A 27,974-nucleotide genomic window follows, 5' to 3' on the forward strand; every position below is an offset into this window, starting at 1 on the left:
GCTGAGGGCCTTCACACTGAGCTGCATCCCTGCTTTTTTAGTTAATTAATTTATTAATTAATTTTGATTTGAGGCAAGGTCTTGGCTAAGTCACTAAATTGCCTAGCCTGTGCTCAAAAGAATTTTCATGTATGTTTTATAGATTAATATTGAGTACTTTGCATCATGGTCCCTGTTCTATTACAATATTTAGAGTTTAATATTTTATATGCTTTCCTCCTCAGAGTTACTAAATTTTGAATCATATAAAATTCCATCACATGCTAATAATAAATCACAGGGGTCTTTTTGCAAGAAAATTGTTCATTACTCTCATGTCATGAGGTACAGCTCTTGTTGGTTTTATTGCTTATTACATTCTTAAACTCTTTCCTTTACAGATATCATTACAAACAGCTGATTATCTCTTGAACTTTTCTTCCCTTTCTGGTTTATTATTTCCGTCATTGGTACAAGGTATTAAGCACATTCTCTTATTCGGTGTTTTCCATCCCTGAGTTTCATTGGCAGCTGTGAGTATGTCCAGTGCCACCTTCAGGACACACTTGAGCAGGTGACAGGTGCATGTGATTGATACATTTTTATTGCATTCTTACCGGGTTTGGAGCAGCTCCGCCCATCTGTAGCTTAAGTCACTAGGTGACTGGATTGGGGAGGCAGAAACAGACCTCGCTTGGGTTTATCAGGATTGACTCCCTTAGAGGAGTGTAACCAGAATCCTGAGGGATGCCCCTAGAAACTCATCTTTTCCAGACAGAAGGGGAGCACTTTAGTGGGTTAGGATCAGGCAGCGTCTTTCTGGCACAGAAATATCACACTCGGTAGATTTTTGACAGACCTCACTGCCTCCTGCGTCCCAGGGTCAGTGTGAAGATGATGCCTGGCCAGGCACTAAGGGCTTCCTTCAGAGACTGTGGTTGGGGCTGGACAGCTGCAAGCAGATCCCTTCCAGGATCTCTGGAGGGAAACTCTCTTGGGACGACCTTTGTTTTAAATTCTCCATTAATATTAGCTCTTCTCCATTCATACTTGGAATTTCAGTTCTGACTAAAGCAGAAACTCTGCCTAATTATAACTTTATCAGAACCATTTATTAAATCCCATGCACCTGCATAGTCTCTTTATCATAAAAAATTTAGATTAGACTGCTGGGGTTTGACCTTCTCACCAAATTATTTGGGTTATTACCCAAGACCCCAATTTCCTAGGTCAGTGTTTCACAAAATGTCCCTGGATTACTTGAGCACCTTCCCAGATAAGCAAAATCATGAAATCCATAAAACTGTACGCACAGTGAAAACCTATATACACACCTGAAAAATAAGGCCCATGAACCTTAACAGCCTTACGCTTACCTTGGTAATTCTTAAACTTAAAAAAGTGGAGTTTAGCCACACCTCAATGTGCTTCAAAGAACCAGTGTAATATTCATGGTGGAGTTTCAAACATAAGCAGAGTGGTTCTTCGAATTACCTGCTCAGTGCTGCTGAGTTAAAACCCAGAAACTCCTAGGGAATTTGAAGTAACTTAGCTGTCAGTGAACCCCTTCATCTGAGCAGGTATCCCTGATGATTACCTTAGAAGATACTTTTCCCCCGTGGGCATCGTACAAGGCGTGCCATGAAATCATTAATGTTTAGTGCTCAGGTAATCACTAAGCTGGGTTTATCCTGATCAACAATTTAAAAATGAAAAGTACCTGACCAGTGCCACGAGGGCACGACTTCTGCAGTCCCCACCTACAGCCAGCCTTCCTTCCTCTTCTCGCCTGGCTCACCCTTCAAGAGGAGAGGAGAGTCTTCTAGAATCCTTCCCTCTCCTGGGAATGGGAGTTCCTGCAATTTATTGGTAATCAACCAAATGTCACCTAGTGATATTTGATCTCCCATTGTTATAAATTGATGTTTTTTTTTTAATTTTAAAGAGAATAAAACCTAACAAAATAAAACCAAATAAAGCCAGGCAAAACAACACAGTGAAAGTGGTACAGAACTTCGAAACAGAATAGTAGGAAGTCTACAGTGGCTACCGTAGTGTCTCTTGTCACCATCCCACACTAGCTGTCCATTGCATCAGATGCATCCATTAGCAGCACAGCAGTGTGCAGGATCCCAAATGTGGGACATTTCCTTCTGTCTGGCTTCTGAAAGGCAATATTCTTCTCTTTAGTTCTGCTCCCATGCATTGTCTTGTCTTATTTAATGTTCTGTTTTGGTTGGTTTGAGTCTGTTTTGTCCATCTGGTTTTACTGTATCCCAGGGTACGTATGTTGATGTTTGCAGTCTTTTTGGGGAGGTTTGACCGGCGATGCCCGCTCTCCCTCCCTGCCCCAGTAGTGCCCTTTGTGCACGTGCAGTGCCTGTTTGGTGACTTGAGGTCCACTCCGTTCCGATGGATTCGGAAGAAAGAAAACAATGGGCTGTGCCACAGGGTTGGAAGAGAGCACATGCAGAGTGCAGAGGTCCCGAGAGCTGGACGGGTGTCTTAGGCATCTTTCATGGCTAGACGGAACCCCCATAGACTAACAAAATGAAAGGAATGTGTTTGCGACTTCAAAAGCCTTAAGAAGTACAGACACTGAGACATAGAAAAGGGACTTTGTGTTAGGGCATCTGTCATCGCTGTGCATATGCACACACTCACCAAAGTAACATGTACGTGCGTACGGCTGTAAACACACACGCTTTCGTAGGGGGAGAGAATATAATTGACTTATTCTTTAGTTTTAGAGCTTGGCTTGGAAAGGGTCCAAAGCACTTAAACAGGGCTCTGTTGCCGTCCACAGGCCACCCTGCCATATGGCAGGTTTACTACTGTGCAGCCCAGTTGTAATTGATTTATATTAGATTATGATGAGATACTTGATAGTCCATTAAGGAAGTGACTAAGCTGGGTTCCTGACTACTGGGCGTGCTCCTGGATAAAATCTAAGACTTTTGTGTTTAGTTTTTGGTTTTGATCTTGTTATCTGTCTCTCTTTGTTTTGGTGTTTTCCTATCTCAAACTTCTGTTGCAGGGGAAATACACCACGCACCGCACGCGTGTTAGAGCCACTTTGCTTTGGGCTTGATGTAGAGTTATGCTGACAGTCCCAAGTCTTCACTCCAGCTCTCAGCTACAATTAAGTTCTCAATTACCTGTGTGGACTGGGGTCAGGAAGAGCATAAATCCACCGTGAGCAAAGTAACAAGCGGAGCCATTCAGAGTGTTACTACCATTTTTAGGATCTTAATAAGAAACAAGATTAGGGGAGATTTGCAATGTTCTTCTTGTGTTTCTTATCTTTTCCTGAGGTCATTGATAAGAAAAAAATGGCCGGGAAGCAACCATCATAAAAATATATAAGATATAATATATACATTACCCCTTAAATATTAAAACTATAATAAGTCTCAGGGAACTTTACATCCTTTATCTTCTTATCTAATTTACTAGTCAACCTTAACTATCACCCGTTAGTTAATATGCAATTACATAACAATTTGCAAACTTAATAGGTGAGTGTTTATAATCAAGGCAATTACAACCCTCTCAGGAGAGGCTCAGTGTAGACAAGATCATGGGAAATTTGTGGTTTTTAAAATTTGTGTCTTGAATGAATACCACTCCTGTCAACCCAAGCCAAAAAAAGCCCAAAAAACAAAACCCCTTAAAACAAAAACACCTTTTGCTTCTTTTACTTTTTAGAACTTTCTTAGTCACAGGTCCCCAGCTGTGTCCCTCAGGGAAACCACATCCCCAGCTGAGTGAGGCTTCTCCAGATTCAGTGGTCGGACCAATTCAGTCAAAATAAAGAACGCCCATATAAGCAAATAAAATGTGGATTTAATACAAAGTTCCTGATTTATTGAAAAACATTGGCTAAAAGTACTTCATTTCTTTTACAGCAGCAATAAAGAGATTTTACAGTTAGCAACATATAACTTAGAGGAGTGACAAATTTGGTACTTAAAAAATATTTAGGTTAAAAACAACCCTGTCACTTCTACTAAGTCATTTTTAGGGCGTAATCATTTTAATTCTTCCCTCTCTAATTTTATAACCGAGAGACAACCTTCCCAAGGAAAATCCCGACCCCTTGTAAAAGGCCTCTCTGCCTCTCACTGTTACGGCCCCCACTGATGATTAGTTGGAAGTTCTGTTTGACCCAGAAATTAGGAAATGCTTTGGCGCTGGCTCCTGGTACCTTGAGCACATAAATAAATGCCATCAATTCTGAAGGCTGTGAAGCATGAGTTTCACAGAAAGCTTGGGTCGCCGGCAGCGCCCAGGAGTGTTTAGTGCCCTGATCTGCTGAGGAAGTGAGTGTCCAGTGACAGTGGCACAGCCAAAGCAGATGTCCGCACGGGAGAAGATTCAAGCTGGGAGGCCAGTGGCCTGGAGAAAGAGAGGCTGTGCACGCGCGCTTACCGATTCTAATGAGCATCCACAAAGTGTTTTTAATGTCTCCCCGTGTCCTTAGAGCATGGTTTTTCATTCAGGGAAGTGGTGGACACAGAGTTCTTCAGCTACTGGGCACTTGTCGGGACCTATTTCTGCGGGTTCCCGTATGGATTTCCTGGACCATTTCTTGTCTTTCAAGACAACATTCAGCTTTCACGTGTGATTCCGGAATTCACTTCAGAAAATCAGAAGTTTTCAAAAACGATCCTTGAAAGCTCGGGTGGAAGAAGGGGTCCCCAGAATGGGGTGAGCAGCCTTGTGAAACAGCCGAGAGCAGAGCTGTGGCCAGAACTCCCTGGAGGAGCGCTGCACCCTGCACCTAGCCTGTCTAGGGGGGATTTAGATTGGGGTCTAAAAGTCCAAAGTGCTTGTCATGCAGATTTATTCTTGATAATGCCCTGCACTACTGTTTTGCTAGACAAATGTGACTTCTATGGGCTCTTAAAATGTTTCTCCTCTCAGAGCGATCTGAGGCCTCTCAACACTCCCCAGAGGGGCAGCCTTGCTAGGACCGCTCTGTCCTTGACGGTGATGGCTGTGAGTCCTTTTCAGTCGCCCGTAACCGAGCGGACGCTCTCTGGGATGTGAACCTTGTCCATTAAGCTTTCTATATTATTACTAGTGATTAGCATAGGGATAGCTCAGAACAGGCAGTTGATATTTATGGGATGGGTGAAGAACTTCACCTATTACAGTTTTTATTTTGCACATAAAATCTCCCTTTTTAAAATTAGTATGTTCACAATAGTGGTGTGGATGCCCAGTGGACAGCGAGGACTTGGGGGTTGGCGATGAGGCTGAGGATGTGGTATGCTTGCAGCCAGTGTGCTTAACTTTCAGGTATGAACCCTCAGGTCCTCGACAGGCCCCTCCAGCACCGGACACTGTGCAGAGGCCTGCAGACCGGGCACGTGGCCCTAATTTGTGCTTACAGTGTACACACAGGAAATCAGAAAATTCCTCAGGAACAAAACTGTAACAAGACAGAACAGTGGAGATGTTCTTCCTGAAGGACTGTGAAAGTGGGTTCTTTGCACATTTTTCAAGAACTTGGAAAATTGGCTCACCTGTTTTTGATATTAACCACAGTGAAATAATTTCCGTCAGCTGATTCCATCCTGGTAATAATCATCAGGGAGAGAATTAAAAGCTAACACCATTAGATTCTCCAAATTAGCGCTCTGAGTAGGGGCAGTGAAGTGCTTCCATGGAAGAATGTCTAGCGGTTTTCTTTAACTTTCTCCTGAGACAGCTATTAGTGATGATCCCCAAGGAGATAGCGTGGCAGCGTTTACACGCATTCGTATTAGGTAATGGATCTTCCATTCCACCAACCTGGAAACTTTGATCTAAATAATTTACATGTCTTTCTCAAGATTCTGTAACCAGTTAGTGGCAAGTCTGGGCCTGGAAACTGGGTCTCCAACTAATTTAAATTCTTCTTGCCCTCACCCCACTACTATTCCTGCCTTTCTAATTTTCGGTGGCTGGATTAAGGGCTGTGTTCATCACTTCTTTCCTTAATGCAAGTGCATGTACCTCAGTGATAAGAAAAATGGGTTCTTTGAAAAACTGGAGCATGGCTCTCTGCTCCAAAGGTGCAGCTCAGCCGTGTGCGTTGGACGTGACTCTGCTTCATTGTTCCCCGTCGGATGCCTCCCCTGGCTGAGAGGACAGGTGCTCCCTCACTTTAGCTGGAATTCGGCTTAGTCCCGCCTCTCCAGGCAGTGTGTTTTTGGATAATTGCTTTACCTTCTGCAGTCTAACGTTTCCTTGGTTGTAACTTCGAAAATCAGTTAACACTGGTAAGAAGACAGAGCGATAATGTCTGTTGAACTCCGTATAAATTATACTATGAAAATGCTACTTAGATATTGTTAAAAAGAATCTGAGTTTCCACTCCTCCAGCTCTGTGTCTAGGGATGGAATCTGCCAGAGGAAACGACTGTCTTCTGTCTCCCCAGGATGGCTGAGATTGTTCTTCCAGGGGAGGTCCAGGGACAGGCACAGGACACCCACCGTGTGTCCTGCTCCTGCAGGGTTATATATATGCATGGGCTTGGGGAAGAGTTCCTCACTCTCCAGAGTTTCATGATTCTTAAATGAAAATGCAGGCCATCCTTTCAAAAACTTCAGGGTCTGGAATTGGCAAGTGGCTTAGAGACGAAGGCAGTGTGAACTCCCTGACCACCTGTGCAGGCACTGAGTAGGACCTGGGAACCAACTCCACTGAATCCCATCCCACTCTAAGACCGCCCTTGGGTGCCAGAGGCTCTGCCTTAGAAGCCTTCTGGTCAGTGCTGGGCCCCTCATCCTCCAGGGAAGCCCTGGGGGAAGGCATTCTTTGAGCTCCACTGAAGTAACCACTCAGTTTTGACCCCAGTGTGAGCATAAAAGGTCAAGGATAATCAAATGTGTTCTTTTTCTCTTTTCTGGTGTGCTAGAGTTGACATCTACGATGGTCTCCAGAGCCGCATGCATTTGGAAGGTGATTGGATTATTAGAATGCTCTAGTTGTCGTGCTGTTAGGAGAGGGGGTCTGATCAGAAGACAAGGGTCACTGGGGTCCTCTCCCTCCCTGGCTCCTCTCTTCTCCCTCTCCTTCCTGTCTTCCCTGCTGTGAGCTACGCTTCTCCACCAGGCCCCTCCGCCATGCTGCTCTGACTGGGAACGAGCTGCCCTTGGACTGAAACCTCTATGTACTGTGAGCTAAAATGAAGCTTAAATTGTTGGTGTCAGGTATTTTGTTCCAGCAACAAGGAAAGTGACTAAGAAATGATGGTTCTTCATAATCCTACATAATAACTCAGAATGGTTTAGAAATACTTTTGCGAGAAAGTCCAGCTATCCTTTTTTAGTGTGGTCATCATCTTCTTAGAGGACCTGATGGTGGGGGAGGCCTAATAAGTCTTACTCTTAGGTAAATTTTACTTTGACCCAATTTTAGGATTCTTAAAATTTAAAATTCAGGTTGGCCTGTGGAAGCTCGTGTCACTGTAGAAAACTAACCACAGACACAGGCAGGCATCCCTCTGTGCTTTATTGCCTTCTTGTAAGTATTTACATATTCTTTTGAAACTTTTTTTGTATATTCCCCAATAAGGGATTTTTCACTTATTTATTTATATTTTACTATCTGGTTCTTGAGGGCAGGTTTAAAAAACATAGATATTGTTCTCTTCTGGTGACGAATTTCATGCCTTGTGCATGAAAGTTAATGACCAAAAATGCCTCATTTTCTTCCAAATCACATAAGCAGTGTGGTCACACCTACAACTTGCTTTAAGATCAGAGCAACTTAGTTGAAGCCTGTGCAACCAGCAAGGTAGCTAAGCCAGTGATTAGGAATTAGCCACTCTGAACAAGGAGGAACTTGTTGGAAAATCTTGTTGCCTGTTGCCGTTTTGCAGTTTATTAATGCGAATGTAATGGGGAATAGAAGAATGTTTAAAACTTCAGAAGTACGAGCCATTGTAAGCTTGTTTGTCTGAGAGAGAGCAATGTTTTCTACAACCTGAAGTTACGTTGTCAAACGTATTTACAGAAATTATGACTGTGGTGCGGTGGGTTCCTCTTCGTCTTGGACTGATAGCCAATCCTCTGTCAGACTAGCAGTGGAAGGTTCCATCATTCTGCATACCAGGTGCCAAGCGTGGGTTAGTCTCCTTCTCTCTCCAAGTTGCTTTTATTAGGATGCATAAATTGAGGCACCGAGGCGTGGAGAGTCACGGGGACTGGAGGGGAGCGTGAGGTCTGCGGCCAGTGACCGAGAGCCTGGAGGGTTATCACTGTAGCAGTCGTGAGCCAGGGGTAGAGCACCGTGCTCTCCTGCTTTCCTCCTGGGCAGCTGCTCCGAGCTTTACCTTCCTGATGATGCACATTTGAAATCCTGCTTTGTGGTTTGCGGGGAGCACCCACATGTCGTAATGCCCAGTTCTCGGAGCGGTCTGGTGTTTGGAAGAGGAGATCAGTTTTCACTCCAAGAGCATGGGTTCCTCCTCTGATTTGCTCCTCTGTTCTTTCTTTCTGAGTCTCTTCACCTTTCCGTGCCAGCGCTCACACACGTGTCTTCCGCCTACACAGCAGTCACATTGCACAACTCTGCACCTACGAATAAAACTATCTGGGCCATCTCAGCACCGTCCCGGGCTGCCGGCGGCTTCCAGGTGTGCGCGTTACTGTGGAGAGGGGAAGAGAGGCGCGGCAGGCACAGCTCCCTCTCTTTTTCTAAAACACGAACTCCTAGCAGCAAGGTCGCTTTTTATTTTCCCCTTTAATCAGCAAGTATTTGCTGAATTTATACAGTGGGTAGAGTTCTGTACTAGATTGCGATTTAGGAGAAAAAGGCATATTTTGTAGAAAAGGGGAAAATATTCTTTGCAACAAGAAGTATTTTCATACGTAATAACTGCAGGGAATATAGGTTTCCTGGTTAATGAATAGCAGCACTCAGGGATTGCGTTTCACAGAATGTCAGCTCACAGAATAAATAATTGCACAAGGCAGAGTAAGCGGGGTTTCCTGTGGGCTGCAAGAGCATGTTACAACCGTCCTTTTAGGGTAAAAAGAATATTTTTACAAATGCGGGCTACATTCTTCCTTTAACTTGTCTTTCTCTTTCCTCTCTTTCTTTCCCTCCCTCCTCCTCTTCCTTCTTTCCTTCCTCCCTTCCCTCTTCTGCCTCCTCCGTTTTTTTTGCCGCTGTGTTAGTTCCCTGGAGCTTCCATATGAAAAGCCTTAGACTGAGCGGCTCAGGCACCAGCGTCTGCTCTCCCTCAGTTCTGGACGTGGGAACCTGCCGTGGTCAGGGCCTGTGTCTGGAGCAGGCTTGGCTCCCGGTTGCAGGATCTGGCTCCCCTGCCCCTCTCCATGTGGGCCTGGGAGAGCAGGGCTCTTTCTGTTCTCCTCGCCGCCTCCTCCTCCTCCTCCTCCTTCTCTAAGTTAAATGTTTTTCCTTAGCACATGTCTGCGATACGGAATGGCCACATTCCTCCTGCGGAGCTGGTGAGTGTTCATCACACGTCTTAACTTCGTTCTTCCTCTTCCTCTGTCCCCTGCCTTAGTCTATCTCTTTGTCCATTTCTCTTTTGCAAAAGGTCTGCCTCTTTTTCTATCCCTATCATTTATTTCATTTATTTTATTATTTAAATTATTTATTCTTCGGGGTTTCTCATCCAAGAGAAGCTTTGCAGTAGTGGGACTTGTGTGTGATTTGTTCCACTTGACAGTACAAGGTGCACGCCTTTCATATACATGACCGAAGTGTGTCCTTGATGGCACGGCGGTGGTACTCTGCCGTGTTTCAGTACCGCATTTGCTTTATCCATTCACCTGCTGTGGACACAGAGGCTGCTTCCAGGATTTAGCTGGTGTGCTTTACACGTGGGTGTGTGTGGCTCACTGTACTTTGATGTCTTGGGTTCTTTCAGGGAGACACCTAGAAAAGGAATGGCTGGGTGCAGTGGAATTTCCAGTTACAGTTTCTCCCTCTTCCTGTAGGCGCCGTAACCCTGTTGGATCGGGGCCCTGCCTGGAGCCGTACGCTCATTTAACCTTAGCTACTTCCCGAAAGGTGCTGTATCCAACACAGCCCCAGTGGATTGTGAGCATTGACGTGGGCGTTTGGGGGGACACGTGGATTGGGGGATCCTGCACCAGCTGCCGCGGGCCTGCTGAGAGCACCGACAGGGCACTGGGAAGCTGTGTCTCAGGGCCAGGAGAGTTCCAGGTGTGTCCAGGTAGCCAGGCAGCCCGCTTAGCTGATTGTGACTCTGTAGGCTGCTCTGGAGGAGCCTTGGGAGTGTGGTGGGCAGAGTGGTGCTGGATGCACATTGAGGCAAACTTACAGCACTGCCGGGAGCAGCAGCATCTCATCACCACGAAGGACGGAAAGACACCACGGCTGCGTTTGTCTGGAGAGCGGATGCTGTGGCCGAGTGGATGGGATCCACTGCGTTCACGCAGGAAGTGACCCGGTTCTAAGCCTCTGGTACAGACTCCCCTGTCTCCAGCATTTGTGGTAGCTCCGATCCCAATTAGGGCAGGAGGGGCATTTGTGCTCTTCCTCCTAGGCATGAATTTGTCATCTCTTCTGATTCTGTAAAGTTTTGCCTCCTGTATTTTGCAGCTCTGTCATTAAAGTGCATGTAATTCAAATTTTATTTCTTTGTGAGTTATTTTTTCAATAGTGATTTCATTGCTTTCTTAGTACTGACTTGCTCTGTAATTCTGTTTCGGTTTATCTGGTGTTTTTCTTGTTTCTTTTCCTGCCCTTTTACTTTTTAATTTTCTTATTTTGAGGGTGCCTCGGAACTAAGAATGCAGAGGCAGAGTCTGTCAACTAAGATTCTTTGTCTGTTACCCAGATGATTTCTTCTGCTGCATTCATCATGGTATATATTGATCTTGATCGGTTCATTTCCAGCCTGTGATGTTGTGGGCTGTCGCTGATCTTTGCGTCCTCTTTACATAAAACTTGTTTTTTGCATGAATTCATAAAATTTCCTCCTCTCACTAATATGGAAGATGCCACTTTTTTGTCTGTTTTTTGGTGGTTTGCTTTAAATGCTCATCCTGATAATTTCCATAGTAGGAAAGACTATCGAAAATCAGTATCTAGTCATCTTCCTTCCAAACAACACAGCCTTAGAGTCATTTGCTCCCCTGGATGCTGGGGGTTTTACCTGACTTTGCGCTTAGGTTTTAGAAGCTTCCTAACTGTGGTGGTACGTGGACGCGTGGCTGGGACGAGCGTCCCTCCGTGTCCCCCTCGAGCCTGTCCCTGCCTCTCTGCTTCCTGCCTCACACTCTTGCAGTCTCTTCCTCCTGAAACCAGTCAGTAGCTCTGACTGCGGTGTTCTCTTAGCAAAATCACGTCCTCGGGAGCTGCGTAATTTTTCTGGCTCTCACTGGCTGTATTAAAATTGATGTTGTCAGTTAATGTGTCACAGATGTTTGAAGATAGTGTTCCCGTGTTTTCGGGTTTCTTTTCTTGCAGTTGGAAAAATGGTCAGATTGATTGCAGTTCCTGTGTAAATTATCTGTCCTTTCTCCTTGCTTAATTGAGAACGTTCTCTTTGACTTCAGTGTTCTGTGGTTCTGCATGTGCTGCCCCCATGCACTTAATTTTTAGTTTTTCTGTGATTTCTAAACATGGTGATTCATTTCCTTCCTCTGTGTTAGAAAAAACAGCAGCCATGGTCTATTCAAATACTTCCCTTTTTTCTCTCTTTTCTTTGTTCCTGGAACTCAAAGATATGAACTATTTACTCTGCTTCCACGTACCTGTTATCTATCATTTATCTGTCTATGTATGGATCATCCGTCTGCCTATAATTTTTTTACTAGTTCTGCCTGCTGCAGTCCAGGGAGTGGTTTAATTTCACTTTGAAACATACTCATTTCTAGAAATTCATTTCTTTCAATTCTAAATTCTGTTTTCATGATGTTGTGTTCTATGCTCATTGACTGATTACTTCTTTTACATCACTATTTTAACTACACTTATGGTGTCATCTTTCTAAGCCGCTCTATCCCAGGTTCTCAGCTGTAAATGGTGCCACTACACCTCCCCGAGGAGCTGCTGTGAGTGTTTCATATACACAGGTGCAGCACCCTTCGACCAGTGCCTGGCACACACTGATGCCTCCCGTCGTTCCTCAGAGGTCCCGGTGCCTCTCCTATTTTATTGTTGGTGTCTTCGTCAATCCTGTTCACTGCACCTGTGAATGAATCTGTGCACTTGCAGCTGTGGGCTGTAGGGTGACTTTTAGAGTCTGCATCTGTGGAGTGGCAGATAGTTTGGGGAATCCTCTTCCAGAGCACTGTGCATTTGCGCCTGTGCTTTGCCCTGGGGACATTGCCAGCCAGGCCTGTCTTTGGTTCATGTTTGTCAAAGGAAGTTGGGGCTTCCAGGTATCATGTGCTATATAACTTCTGCACTGACCCCGAGCAGGGTGGCTGCTGACCTACTCTCTGGGAGAACAGTAGCATTTTCATCACATGAGGCCCTTGATGAGATGCACAGATGTCCCTGGAACTTCAGGAAGAGTCCCTGAAGCCTGAGCACAGGCCTGGTCTAGGAGACCAGCTGCACGGACCAAGCACAGAGTCCCCAGCTGGTGTAGACAATGGTAACATCAGTCCGCGAGTTACAGCTCATAGCCTGTATTTTTTTTTTTTTAATTACAATAAAAAAGTTAAAAATTTCAGAAAGCTTGCCTGGTAGCCATCCTGAGACAGAGGACAAGCATGAACAGTGGCCGTTAGGAGACGGCAGCACTAATCACTCCAGATGGTGGTGGTGGTGGTGGTGGTGGTGGTGCTGGGGATTCAGGGTGCAGCCGGGGCACAGAGGTGTGGGGCCGCAGTGAAGGGGAGAGCAGAGATCTGCTGAAGGATCTTGAGATTCTGGGATAAGCGGCCCTTGTGGAGCCCTGGCATTCAAGGTGAGATGAGGGTAGGAAGGTCCAGCCCAGGTGATGGGTATACTGGGGCAGAGGACCGGAATGTGGGTGTTGCCAGTGAGCCCCAGCTGGAGCTGGAGTGAGCCTCCTAACACACAGACCCATCGCTTGGGCTCTGAGTGACTCACAGAAGAGCAGGCGAGGGTACAGAAGCGGAGGCACGGTTTGTGAAGGGTTTTTGAAGTGGACCTCTGGAACTATGGTTTCCCCTTCCACCTGACTCATCATCCTACAACTAGAACTGAAAAGTGACAGTGGCCTGAGAAGTCATTTGGACCTTGTGGAACGTCTCGCACTCAGTGAGTATACATGGGTGCCGGCCGGATGCTCCTCCGAGATTGCACACTCAGCTCTGCGCCTCGAGCCTGCACTGTGGAGCATCCTCGGGGAGCTGCCATGCACCTGGGAGTCGCATGGGTTTCTCAAAGGAACCCAGATGTGTTGTTTTTCTTCCTAGCGCTACAGAGTTGCAGTGATTTTTGCTCTTGGAAAGCTGACCCCGGTCATTGTTCTTGGTTACTGTTCTTCTAGCCATTTGGCTGTATTTTTGAGAAAAAAAGAAAGGCATTCTTAAAGCTTATGTCAGAATCTTTTGCTGTCAGTGTCAACTTGCACAGGAAAAACAACAACAACAACAACAACAAACCACTTATGTTTCCATGAGATAAATAACATTTTCATTTTCATTGCATGGGCGGGCAGAATGGGACAACTTGAGACACAAACAGGGGATGTTTACCAGCAAAGCTCATGAGCGCCCCTGCACCGCTCTGATGGAGAAGTGGTTCGCTAGATGGACTCGAGGGTTGTGTTAGCCCTTCCAGCCTTTGTCTGAGAGTGAGCTGCCTGGGACACTACATGATCAGAAGCATCCTTCGCAAGGTGCGATCAAAATGAGGGCCCCATAATATTTAATTATGAAAGTTTGGGGGAGTTTGTCTGCCTTCCTAATTAGAACATACCTGCATGAAGCGGGTCAGGGGCCTTCCTGTCTTGCTTTTCTTTGTCTTTTCATAGTGATTAACTCAACTTGGTGGAGTTTTAAAAACACACCTACAACATGCGGTGTTGCACATTGTCGGTTTATGTTTATTCCTCCTCCGTCATCGCCTCTGGAGTGGGAGCTCTGAAGTCCCTGGGACAGGGGTCAGTAAAGGGTTTGGAAATGGAAACCTCCGTGTGAAGGCAGCAGTCACATTCTGAAGCAAAGGGGTGCCGTGGTGCTCTGCGAACTCCTCACTCACAGATGTACCCGGTGGGCCGCACTCTACCTGCTCTGCTCCAGGGCAAGGTCTGGCACTGAGTGGAAATGTCTTAAACCATGGAATAAACCTGGATCTCTTTACCGCTACCATCCTCATCATCATCATACACATGTGTGCGGGGCTGTATTAGGAATCTGCCTCTATTCCAAGTGCCCAGACTGCATTTCCTCATTTGATTTGTTGTAGCAGTCCTGTAAGTCCCTCGTATCATGTTTTCTATGTTACATGTCCATGCGTGTGAGAGGCTTTAAGTCTTAGAGCGGTTTAAGTATTATATCCAGGCTGAGTGGAAAACACAGATCTGTGGTGTGCACCTCCTGCAGACCACGCCTGCATGGCCAAGCTCCCCTCCGAGGTGGGACGTTGTCATCCATGAGCCTACACTGTTACCATTGTCAGTGAAGCCTACGTGTATTGTTGTAGTCAGGGATTGTGAGGAAAACAATTACATACAAGACATGAACTTATAGTATTATTTTATGATGGTCACCGAGAGTCAAATACAAGAAGTTCAGGAAATCTGGCCACACACTAAAGATCTAGAGAATCCAGCCAAGGGCCTGGATCCCATGGCAATGTCCTGCATGAGTTCAGCTGAAGACCTAGACCCCATGGCAATATCTCATGCAAGTCTGTTTCACAGATCTGCACTGGGAAGGCTCAAGGGTCAGCAGTGGAAGTTAGAAAATGTGTGTCAGTGGGATGAAGGATCTGTGCTGGTAGGCTGAGGGTTCTGCACTGGAACCAATAAGCAACGCTAAAAATAAGGACCAGGGCTCCCCTGAAAAGTACCACAGCCATCCTCAGCAACAATGATGTCCCGGGTTCCTCTGACCATGAGAACAGCCCAGTTCATATCAGGAAGCCAGCGTGACATGCTTCCCTGGAGATTGAACAGCACACATCTTCCCCTCTGGATCCAGGATGCCATGCTCAAAGTAAGGACCAGAGCTCCCCAAAGCTTCCTAGGATCAGTGCCCCTGATGGCCAGCTGGGCACGTGGCTTCCTGAAACAAATGCGTGTTGTCCAGCCTGCTCTGCAGGTGACCTTGGGCAGATGACACGGAGCAAAGGGCTCCAGGCCACCGTGAGTGGTCCCAAGAAGGGAGCGTGAGGGGTCAGCTAACCTGATGGCTGGAGCCAGGGTGATGTCACCGCATCTGGAGTTGTCATTCCCGTTTTCAGAGAGGTTGCAGCACCCTTGCTCACGGGAGGATGGAAGGGTCCCGAAGGGCACACACATCCGGGTGTCTCTGGGAGCCAGGAGCTGCCCACTGCTTAGGAAGCCCAGTCTTCCCGGTCACTGAGGTCTAAACTTGATGCCCTGATAGAAGCCTCAGCACCTTCCTTTCCTGGGCTTTCGTATCACCCTACGCGGCCTTCAGCAGCACCTGTAGCGCCCGTGAGGCAGTAAATGGGAAGTGTTGGCTGTGCTGCGGCACCAGCACCCTTGGGTGTCAGAGCTGGTGGCCTTTCTCAAGGGCACTGGACACTTGGCCAGAAAAGGACACAGCAGAGCTGGGAGCCAGAGCCACCATCATGACAGGGTCTTATGTCTGGTGAACTCACTAGACCAAAGTTTTGTATAAATGTTCTCTATTACAACAAATCAACTAAATAATGGGTGAGAATGTACCTTTATGATGAATGAGGGTAAGAAAGAGTTACCTTCTCACTCTTAAAATGCAGATTGCTTTACCACACTCTTCCACTGAGGTTTTTAGCATCAACCATGCCGTGGATGGTTTTTACAAGGGAAATCAACGACTGGTGATCTCACCTGGCTTTTGCTTAGCTCCTAAAAGTAGACTGTCAGAGGAAATGAGTTCAAAACCTTGTCAGGCGCCTGCTCTTTTTCAGTGTGAGTTCTTCTTGCTTTGACAGAGGTGGTGTGTTAGCGTTTACATCCAGCCTCTGGCAGAAGCTTTCATTCCGCGTGTGGAAGGCATCGTGTGGCACTATGTGAACAGCATTGTGGAGAGAACCACAATGCCGCAGTGGGCCAAGCAGGGGCCACTGTGGGGAGAACAGGCCAGCCCCGGGCCCCTCTGAATCCTCAGGTGTGGCCGCCCTGGTGTAAGATTTACCCCCATGTGTGCATGGTTACCTATATTTCATTTTTACTTACCACTGAGATGATTCTGAACATACAGTCTGTCTTTTCTTCTAGTATTTCTAAACTGAGCAATTTTAAGGTAGGTGCTTTCCTTCTTCTACTTAAACCCTGAACACAGAGTCAGGCCATGAACACAGCTGAGAGAAGAGGATCTGCTGGTGTGCAAGAAATGAAAATCACACCAGAAATGTAATGCAAATGCTCTACCAGTAAGACTCATTCCTCAAGATGAGTTATTGAAAGCATTTTATTACATCTAACTAACCATCATTAGGATTTGATAAGACCTTATTTTATTTATCCAAAACTTTAATATTAATTAGTTAATATTAAGCCATCTTGTAGTAAAGCGTCATTTTTGTATCAGAGGTGTAGGAATCCTGAGCTCGCTGTATTTGATCTCAGGCACATGTCTTCTGTTGTCAGAAATACTTGTGTGTGTCCCTACCACCACACAGAGCGACACCTTCCTATTTGGCTGGGGGGGGGGGCGGGATGGGGACGGGAGGAGCCAGTGTTTTGAAATTCTGAAGACCCCTTACCCACATATCTGCTCAGTTCCGATTAAGCTGCATTGCATTTCCCTCCGCGCTAGGAGCACCCTGACTTCAGCTCTGCTTCCTCTCACCTCTTGGTCAAAGAACTGCATCATTTCGTAGTGAGAAGAGTACACTAAAAAGCACAACAACAATAATAATAATAATAAATGTTAATCAAAAAACTGCATGTGTCGTTCTGATTGTGCCAGTGTTGTGGTATTCAATTATGCAATTTTCATTGGCATATTAATCATCTTTTCAACAAACAAGCCGGCGTTAATTAAAGCAAACCATGGATAAAGACATGTTGCAGGATCATCATTCCGTTTATCACGGCGCACAGGCTGGCCGTTAAGTAAATGCCGGACTGTGAGATGAATTTCAATGTTGGCTTCATCTTTTTTGTTGTTGTTGGAGTTTGAATGCAACTCATCTAACCATAATAACAACAAACTTCAGACTTCACAAGAGAAAGATGAATTTGTTTGTAGTTAATGGCGAAGAAAGATATAACAGCCGTGTGCTTCCTACATGCAGTGGAGCTATTCAGAGCCAAATAATTTTTGAAGATTTCAATTTTTTCCCTTGACTCTTAAGTGCCAGAAGAACAGAATTGAGTAGGGGATTTGTTTTCTTCTATCTACTGCCTTGCAAAAAATACTCTTTAGTTAAGTGTGACCTAGTGCCTCTGGTCGCAAAAATCAATGGTTTTTAGGAAAAGAATGTACAATGATGGATACTGTTTAAACACATGGAACTTAAGTCTTTGAACTATAATTAAAATAAGATATTTGTTGCAACTACAACACAAGACCTCACATTTCCTGAATTCCAGTCTGAAGAACAGATGTCCTTCAACTTTTACAGATCCACTCACAGTCCTCTTTTATAAATAATTGTTACATTTGTCGCCATCTTTCCAATCTTGCAGACATCCACAGTAATCATGGAAGGAGGAAACTGACTTAACAAACACTGCTGAAACAAAATCAAATGTTTGTTACTTTCCTGTGTACCTGTAAGACAGTAATTGTAATTCATCTTAAAACATTGCTTTCCACAAGTGCATCTTTTATTTGTGCTTTTAAAAAATACAGGATTTCCACATGCAAATTACATGTATGACAATGCATATGTATTTCTCTAACCTTAAAGAGTTTTGCTAATACTTTTTATTGCAACTCCACTAACGGTTACTCTACCTAAATTCCAGAGTGTCTCTAATACTAAGAAAAACAGCATTGAACTTTCTAAAATATGACAACCTGCAAAAATACATATTTTGTACAAAGTGCTTACACATTTTTTCACTTCTTAATTAAGAATAACAACATTACTTTCTGAAAAATAACATGAATAAAAATGGCCCTACATTTAATGGCCAACAAAGTATCTGTCAAGTATAACAAAGGTAAGGAATATTTCAGTACCATCAGAATAAAGAAGTTTTCTGAGATTTTATTATTTGCTTGTAGCTTGGGTCAGCTCAAGCCAATAATTACATTTATTTGATAGAGTTGTTAGAGTAGGAAGTGTGGTAATACACGTAAGTCTCCTGCAGCTAAGCCTTCGCTCAAATGACACTGAGTAGCAGTGATTCTAATTAGAAGACTTGCTTCTGGTTGCAAATTAGTGTAAATAGATATAAGGGAAGCTTTTTGTAGATTTTATACTTTAAAAATATACGATGCTGGGATGTGAAGTGTACACATGGGCGTATTGATTCCCACCTTTCCTGCTGTCGTGCGTGCTCAGTGAATTGGCTTCTGAGGGTGTGCAGGGTTTTTCATGTAGTTTTTAGCTCTCTTGAACTCTGAATTGCAGTGGATCTGCCATCGTTTCCCCAAGCCACACTTACAAGGAAGTAATAGGACAAAAGATAAATGCTTTTAAATACATATTGCTTTGGAAATACTACAAATCTGATTATCTCCAGATGGCCGCTGAAAAATCAAAGGTCGGTTCTTAAGAGAACGCAGCTTGATTCCCAGGACTTTGAGTTGGTAGCTTGACCTCATGTGGTTTGAACTTTTAATCTTTTCGACACCTGCACAGTTAACTTGGTGGCTGCTTTGTGTGCAAAGAGAAGGGATCCTTGAGGTGCTGATTCATGTAGAAATTCTGACAGTGGGTGTGGAAAGCATTAGAGGCTTTTGGGAAAGTGACAGTGATGGGTTTCTGGTCTCACCGTGAGGGAATGGAGTCCCCCCCCCACGTTAGACCTCCAGAGCATCCTTGAGTTGTGCTACCGGGAGTGACACGGCGAGCACTGTGACTGCCGCACGGGGCCTCACCAAGTGATGCCAAGGTGAGGTGCTGACTGGCATGACGTGGGTCCACACCACGGCCTTGGACTCCCACGTAGGTAGTGTCTTCCGTGGTCTCTAACTGGTCTTCTGCCTCTTTTGCTTGGTAACGACTTTTGGAGAAAGCACCCCTCTGTTCTCCTCTGTATTTTCCCCTCTTCACTCCTGTGCTACAGTCACAAAGTCTTCCGGGTTCCGGATTGTCTTCCCTGCCTCGTCCTGCTTCGCTCACCCCCGCTGCTGTCCTGGGCACCCTTTCTATCTTGTCCACTTAAACCCTAATGGTCTGGGTTCCCGGTGGTTCTTACAGTGCTGACTTCTCTGTTCTGATTCTATTATTCAGATCACAGTTGTCACCAGGGCAGTGACTTCCAAACACAGCTTCACTACAGACCCCGTTTCCAAGCTGCTGTCATGGTCACCTTGAACTCAGCGTATCTAAGGCTGAATTTTGCAGCTTTCCTTCCAAGTCAGCTTGGAAGGGAAATCCATTGCCATCCAGCCCTTCCCTGAGCCAGAAACCCAGTCCTCCCTGGACTTGTGGTCATCCTGTGCTTCCACACCTGCTGCAGAGGTTGACTTGGTTTCTGGGGTCTGTTTCTGTCTCGATGTGTTTCTCCCCAAGGCCAATAGCGATTTCCTCCTTGAATTCCCAGGACAGGACTGAGCTGTAGCCTTAGGTCTGGGCCGCCCAAAGGTCCAGCAGCCCCTTGTTACCTCTGTGCCCTGGGCTGCCCTTTTCCTCAAAGGAGGGCTGGGCCAGTGATCACTTGAACACGAGGTCTTAAAATGTGGACAGGCAGCTGGGCGTGGTGGGGCACCCCTGGAATCTTAGCACTGGGGAGGCTAAGGCAGGAGGCAGGAGGCTCGCTGTGAGTTTAAGACCAGCCTGGGCTACAAAGTGATCTCAAGGCCTGCTGGCCGCCACCTCATAGCAAGACCTTATCTCAAAAAGACAAAACAAGAACCAAAAGAAAACATGGACTGGAGGCAGGGGCATTGCCTGGGGCTGCTGAGAATGCTCGGCCTCCACGGGGACCCACAGCTGGGAGTCCGGGGAGGTGGAGCCTCACAGTCAGCAGCATTTTTCTGTTCAGATCAGTGCACTAAATATCAATAGTTCTATCATTTGAGAGGCAACGTAAAGGATGCTGTGCTGGTAACAAGGGAAAATACAAACTTCTACAGAAAGTTTAATTGATGAGATTCCAGGTTTCATTTACAGACCCACATTTGGGTTTCGTGTCCGGTTCACACAGTGTGGAGGCGTGTACTTACCCTCTAGAGAATCACTTGCAAATGCACAACCCATTCCGTGTTCCTGGATGGCCCAGGCTGGGCCTGGGCTGTGGTGTGCTGACTCCTGTCCTGCTGTCCAGCCCACCAGTTCTGGGTCCACCGTGGCTGGAGACCCGTGTCTTTTCAGTCATCTCTCTGTGTGTCCTTCTCCCTTCCTAAACGTTAATCTCCTAGTGGGAGGTAATTATACCCTCCCAACCTACCTCAGCAAAACCCACAGCCCTGTCCCAGCAAATGTTTGTTCAGTTGGAGAGGAAAGAGAGGTTGCCTTTTAAAGTACAAATTGCCTGTTGGCTTGTAGGGCTTTGCTTTTTTGTTGGATTGTTTCCTAATTTCTGGCTTCTACCTATCGATATGCAGGCATTTGTTTTACACATTTCCTGTTCCTGTTGGAGGAAATCTCTGCTTCCCTCCTCCCGTAGCCACACCAGGGCAGAAGAGTGGGTTCTTTTAGCCTTGTGAGGTTTCCATTAACTTGGTGTCAGTTGCTGCTGCGAGAGAGGAGAAGTGGACGATCACCCTGTGCCATGCAGGGGCTCCAGCTTCCAGGGCTTCCCACTCTGGAGAGTTCTGCTGCCAGTAACAGAGTCCCACGGAAACCGCTCTCAGCCTGTCTGTTGGGGTTGCTACACTATATTTGCTTAACTGTTTTTGCTTTAACACAATGTTAGGCTTACCACAGAGAGAGAGAGAGAGAGAGAGAGAGAGAGAGAGAGAGAGAGAGAGAGAGAGAGAGAGAGAGAGAGAGAGAGAGAGAGAGAGAGAGAGAGAGAGAGAGAGAGAGAATAGTACAGAAAGTTCCTGTGCACACTTTGCCCAGCTTCCTGGACTGGCACCATCTTGGATCATCATAAACTTTTCTCTTTTTTTTAACAATAGAATGTCTCTCTGCCATACAGAAAGATAAACTTGAGTCATTTGTAGAAAAATAGATGCACCTTGAAACCTTAATGTTAAATGAAATAAATCAGACCTGCAAGCTTAAATATCATGTGCTTTCTCATTATGAGAAACTCAGAGTGTTACTAGAGAAAGAATTAAGAGGTCGATAATAGGAAGCAGGCTGCTGGAGCTTTCCCAGATGATCACGGAATCAGAGATGGAGGAAGGGAAGGGGACGAAGAGGGAATGAGGTGGGTCAGGTGTACAGGCCAGCGCCGCGCAGGCTGTGGACATTATACACAGAGAATCTGCACTAATAAGAAACGAGCTTTTTAAAAAGGCAGGAAGTCAGCATGGATGCAGTGCTGCGACCTGAAGACTGCAGACCTGGTTCAGCTCCCACCCCGTGGTGTCTGTTTTCTGGCTGGAAGATTTTCTCAGCTCCACAGCACACAGGCTCCTCGTCTCTGTCTCCACCCTGTGGCGCCTCCTCGGCCTTCCCGTCCTTCAGGGCTCCTTTGCAGAGCACTACTTATCTGGTACAATGTCTCCAAACTTGGATTCCCTGATGTTTCCTCCTGATTTGATTGGGAATGCTTTCGGGGCAGGCAGAACACCGCAAAGTGATGCTGTGTGTTTCTCAGCACCGCAGGTCTGGGGCAACACACGACCTTCATGCCGCTTAGTTCTGGTGACCGTGGACATGGGCCCTCGCCGTAGCGGGTACGGGAAGCAAGCATTGCCTTCAAGGTGCCCTCCTTCAGATGAAAGGACTCTGAAAGTGCCTGGAGGTACCAAACCTAGCCCTAAGAAACCATAAATGCTAAGATGTGGTGTCGATAGTTAGTAAAGGAATAATTCTGGGCAGAAATAATATAATTCAACAGAGTGCTTTGATTGTAAGAACCTGGCATCCCCCACCTGCTACTTCAAATCCACTTTGCTAAAGAAGTTGAAATGTTTGGCCATGTCCAGGTTTAAGCAGGACCTCTTCCCGCCATGCTGGTAAAGATTCTCACTGGTAAAAATCAATGCATACCAAGAGTTCCGGGCTTTACTTCCTAATTTCCCAGTCCTTGGTCCAGGCTGGGAGAGGGTGATGAGGGTGGAGGCCGTGCGGTTTCCAGGAGGGGCAGCGCTGAGCAGGGTCTTGGCTAGGAAACTAAGCCAAAGGTTTGAGTCTCATCCTTCTTACAGATCGCAATGGTCAGAGAATAACAATGGCGCTTCTAATTCTGATAAACGAAAATAACTTGCAGTGTTCCTTATATCCCGAAGCATGGTATGTGTGCAATGTCTATCGTAAGATGAGTCCAGGATAAGGAAGTGCCTCTGTAGGTTTCTTAGCAGTGTATGCGTGGCTGTTCTTTAATTGATCCTCTCCTTAGACCTGGGTTTAGAGATCACCTACACATGGTGCGGGGTGTTCCTGTGTCCTCTCAGGAAGGAAGGAAAGAGTTCTGGGGAAGAATTAGAAACATCTGATAGGTCAGCTGTTAGCCGTCTGCCATTTATTTACATACCTGGCTCTCCTTACCTTGAACTTTAAGCCTCCATTTAAGCCTCTGACTTTCATCTTTGTACTACAGGCATCTGCTCCTAGGAGCAGGAAACCCTGGAGGAGCAGGGGGTGCAAGCAGGTGGCGGAGTGGGGCACAGGCGGGCATGAGGTGCACAGATGCCAGGAGTCCGTGTGTGGCTGGGTCTGATGCAGCCTGGGCGGAGGGGACAGGGGTGGCCTGGTACACTGTGCAAGCAGACTTGGACCTGCTGGAGGGGTGGTGGGAAGCCACCCAGGCCAGCTGCTCACACCTTAGCGCTCAGTGACGGAGCAGGAGAAGAGGGGACGGAAGCAGGAGTCTTTAAGATGAGTGACACCGGTGCACCAGCTCCCCACCATGGATCCCATGTCATCCATGGAAAACTTGGATGCTCATAAATAAACAATGAAAAAGTGGCTCACAGGGGTGGGAGCTGAATTAAATAACAAGGATGCAGTGTAATTTCTGCACCTTACACGCATGGGCCCAAGTCGCGGGAATGGAAGTGTGGCCGACCAGCTGCCAGTAGAGCGTCCTTCGTTTCTGAGCACATAGCTGACCCAGGAGGAGTTCCTCGCAGGTGTTGTGTGTTCTGCACACGCAGGTTTCTGGTTTTCCCTCGCTCGGAGGTTGCTCCTACCCCAACTCTTCCATCTTGAGCTCCCCAAATCTCCGTTGCCCAGCTGTTACCTGCTTTCTTTCCTTCCACAGCTCAGACAGCGAGGCCTCAGGGTTAGGGATCCCTTCGCTAGATTCATGGGGGAAAGAGGTGACAGATGAAAAGATGGCTACTCACATTCCAAAACTTCACCTTTACAGAGAGATGCGTGTGAATAGAAAGGAACTCTGCTTAGTGTCGCTTCCAGCTGTGAGGGCAGTAGGGGAGCATCAAGCCCGGCTGATGGCCAGGGAGAAGGGACGGCTTTGTGGAAGGAGGGCGCGTTCCCCAGTCTCCCTCCCTAGGCTGCGTCTTCCCTCTCTCCTAGGCTGTCTCTGTGCTTTACCGCACTTTGTTTCCCACTCTGGTAACTCCACAAGTGAAGCTTTCCTCTGAAAGGGTCATTTTCCACGCTTTTCCTCTGTATCAACTGCTCCATTTCCAACCAAAGTTCATTGGCTCAGAAGGGACCCAGGACACTTCACCAGTGGCTGATGAAGAGCCTCACGTAGGGCACACGTGGGGGTGGAAACAGTTTGGAGCAGGGCTTGGGTTGGAGGCCTGGAGTGCAGCCTTCTCCAGAGAGCGCAGGAAGCAGTTCTTACACGGACGCTCCATACACTGGATAGAAAACATCAAGGCATGAGATGGTCTTGGATCCGTTTGCACTCTGGTAAAATGGCCATTGTTTGCATTACTGCCTGCGTTGTGCGTGACCCTTACGTTCCAGGTTCTGCCTTTCCTAAATCCTGTTCTATGCGTTATTGTCCTAATATTCAAAATATGTGGTACAGTGTTTTAATTTTGATAACCTTAGTGACTTCCCCTTATATCACCATTTGTGAACCTAATAAATAGCACATTATTTCTCCCACTAAATCGCATGCTAAATATTAGCGTAAGAAGTATATGATCATTGATAGAAAGTTTTTGTTAAACATAAGATAGGGAAGTATCCTGCTCACATTTGAGAATAAACATAGATCGCTTGAATGTCAGCATAAACCAAACACTTACAAATTTTTCTAAATACAGCGAGTGTGTGGCATTTTTACATTTACAACCCAATGAAGTGTCATTTCCGGCTGTGTCCACATTGTATGTGACTTACAGTTTTATTTCTAAGAATAACAACATTTCTCATTGGTGAAGAATTTTGACAGCTATTGAAAGTAAACAACTGGGATTTTTTTCCCTGAACATAATAAAAGGCAAGGGACAGAATCTGGAACTTTAAACACTGATATGAGTACCAGTCAATACTGCTGATGTCTAAGTTGCTAGTTAGTAGACAGCTTGATTTCTAAGTGTTAAGGAAAATATTACAATAAAAATATTCTGTCTACACATAAACTTATGTTTTAAGGCTTATTTTGTTCTATAAAACACTAAGTTCTACAGACAGGCTTGAATCAATACATGAATATTTCTATTTTCTAAAATGTTCTATGTGTGCTTCAGTTAAAACTTTTAAATTCAAATTTAGACAACCTTGATACACACAAAAACTAAGGTAAAGATACAATGTGGCTACTGCTTTTCAAGCCTATATAGGATGATGAAATTAGAAGAAACTAAAAATTAAAGATTTAATCCTAGAATGATTAAAAAAAAAACAGCAGTTTAGAGAAGGCAGTTCACCCCAGATGCCCATGGGCAGCTGTATTTACTGTCAAGTAAGAGTTTTGATTTGTAGGGTCCGATGTTGAATGTTTCTTTTTTGCACAAGAAGTGTCTGATAAGGGTCATGTTTTGGGTGTGAAGGTCAAACAATATGGATTTCATTTCCTGTAAGTACTGATAATTGAACCAAACATTCCCAGCAATCCATAATTTATATAAGCTCATATAAAATGTTTCACTAATTTTTAAAAGTATAAAATAAGTGATTCTGTGTAAAAAGTGAGTAAGAGATACATAATCTTTGAATATATTTTAAAACATTTATCCACTTATGTTGTTGTCAGGGTTTTCAAGGGAAACAATTTAACACAGGACACATAATTTTGGGGATTATGTTATAATATTCACCCAAAGAGTCAAACGCAAAAGAGTGTAGGCAATCTGTCCACACACCAGAGACCCCCAGAGTCCAGCCGAGGGCCCATGGCTCGTCCTGCCCGAGTCTAGCTGAAGACCTAGGACCATGGCAGTGTCTTCCAGGAGTCCAGCTGGAGGCCTAGAACCTAGGACAATATCTCATGCAAGTCTGTTTCATGGATCTGCTCTGAGAAGGCCGCAAGGTCGGTGATGGAAGCCAGAAAGTCTGTGCCAGCTGGGTGAAGGAGCTGTGCCAGTAGGCGAGGGTTTTATATGGGAGCCAAGAAGCAATGCTCAAAATAAGGACCAGGGCTCCCCCAGAGTGACCCGCAGCCATCCTCACCAACAGTGAGGTCCTGAGCTCTCGGATGATAACAGCCAAGTTCCTAACAGGCCAGAAGCTCGACAGGCTCCTCAGGGGAACCCCCGGCACCAGGAGAACCAGCAGCACCTCTTCTCCCCTCCTGTCCATGCCGTGGGCAGCTGTCCTCAGGTGGGCATCCACGCCAGCGCCTCGCTGACTGAGTGCAGCTGCCTGTTACAAGTTGACCACCACAATTTAGGCCTAAATCTTCATAAAACTTACCCATTTCACTACAGTACTCGGGTGCAAGTTTTGCCTCTGCTCTCACCCCGGGTGAGAGGGTGCTGTGTGCACGTTCCTGAGGGCTTGCCTTATTTTTCTCAGTGTTTAGATGTTTGAGTTTTTTGAAGCAGCACAGTTTTTTATTATGAAAACGTGTGACCTCCTTTAGCTCTTCTGAGTGCTTTTGTTGTAAATGTAGTGTGTTTCCATTGTGTTTCTTTCAGGAAAGGATCACCCCATCACCGTGCTTACACTTTACCTTTACTTTTTCTTGGATTTGTTTCTAGTGGTCATGCTTCTTAACTCTTAGCCAGTGTCTTACCTGAACTCTTTTCAGTTCACTTCTTTATATAGTTTATTTCATCAAAGTGAACTTTATTGGGAAGTTTTTTTCTCTTACATCTTTTTAAAAATTTCAAATATATGTCAAATGGTCAAAACTAAGAGCACAGAATTTTCATTCAGAAGGACACTGATGTGTGTCCCTTACCTGCCTTCTGCTTTCTCATCACGTGTGCAGTTGTGCATCAAAGTGTGCAGTGTGTGACACCAGTGTGCCTTCCAGTTACAGGAGAATGTAGAGAACAGAATGCAATGGCGCACCTGGTAAACATAGATACCGACACACTAATTAGTGTTCAATTTTAAAGTAAGATGCTTTCCCAAAGCAGAGTGATACATCCAAGAAGAATGATCTGTTCACATAGAAAGTTGTCTTTGAGTAAGAGCTTTTTTTTCTTGTACTTGAATTACCAAAGAGAGGGTCAACTTTAACAGAGTTAATTGTGCACAGTTTGAAACCATGAAAAATTGAGTTTGCCTTAGAAAAGTATGGGTTTTAAAACCCAAATGCAGTAAAAATATAGAAATTAAAGAAATTAAAATGCAGAAATTATATGTGTGTGTGTGTGTGTGTGTGTGTGTGTGTGTCTTTAAGGATGTTGCTATTGTAGCCAAAGACTTGCTAATTGATGTGTGTGAGGACATGAGAAGGGATGGAGGAAAGTCATTATTTATGGGGAGAGTAGTGACTATCCCTAAAAACGACAGGAGGAGGAAGAAGAAGAAGAAAAGACGATCCTGGTAATTATAGAGCAGTCAGCTTAACTTTGATACTAAGGTAGATACGGGGCCCAATCATCAAACAATCAATTTGCAATCATCTAGAAGAGCAAAAGTTAGTGGGCAGCAACCAACATGGTTTTGTGAAGAGCAAATTGTGCCAGGCCAATTTAATTTCCTCCTATGATAGAGTGACAGGCCACGCAGATAAGGCAAAGCAATAGATGTAATCTACCCGGCTCGGGAGCGCTTTGGAGCCCTCTCCACAGGACGGTCTCATCCTCGCGCGCGGAGATAAGGTCAGGCCGGGCTGCGGGCAGTGGGTGCGTGTGCATCCGTGGCTTCGTGCTCCCGCCTCCTCCGTGGGGCCGTGTCAAGGGGCAGCCAAGCAGGCTGGTGTCACCGGTGAGACCAGGTGTGTTTCCCTTGAGGAAGGGGACAGTGGACCAGCCCGGAGGTCCACTGAGAAGCCGAGCTCTTTCATGCCAAGGACACCGCCTGCCCTCAGAGTGATACTCACTGCATGTCGGACCCCTGGGGCACATCTAAAAGACGGTCACTGGAGAAGGACAGCAGAACTGTGGGTTTTACTAATGGCCACTAATCCTAGCTTGCTCCAAGAGGTACGGTGTTTCTGCGCTGCCAGCTAAGTACTGGAACTGTGGTGGGCTCCGGGGTGAATCAGCCTCTGGCAGGCTGTGGAAGCCTCCTTGGAAGGTAGCAGGTAGACAAGAACTTTGCCATGAAGTAAGAAGCAATGTCTGGACAGATG

General features: G+C 45.8%; 1 protein-coding gene across 3 annotated transcripts in view; it reads left to right on the top strand.

Annotated features, from left to right (window-relative positions):
• The window catches only part of Zfpm2 (zinc finger protein, FOG family member 2), a 399,960-nt gene that overhangs the window by 124,858 nt on the left and 247,128 nt on the right, over nt 1-27,974 (top strand). Inside the window, exon 1 of one of the 3 annotated variants that reach the window (XM_063257771.1) lies at nt 9,181-9,447. The exons of the other annotated variants lie outside the window; for them this stretch is intronic. The gene's annotated coding sequence lies outside the window, so the exon portion shown is untranslated. Of the gene's footprint in view, nt 1-9,180; nt 9,448-27,974 lie in introns of those variants that run through there. 3 annotated transcript variants of the gene reach the window in all.

Source organism: Cavia porcellus, unplaced genomic scaffold (genome assembly GCF_034190915.1).
Source record: "Cavia porcellus strain 051 isolate PalLab524CR breed Dunkin Hartley unplaced genomic scaffold, mCavPor4.1 scaffold_10, whole genome shotgun sequence".
Classification (NCBI taxonomy): Eukaryota; Metazoa; Chordata; class Mammalia; order Rodentia; family Caviidae; genus Cavia; species Cavia porcellus.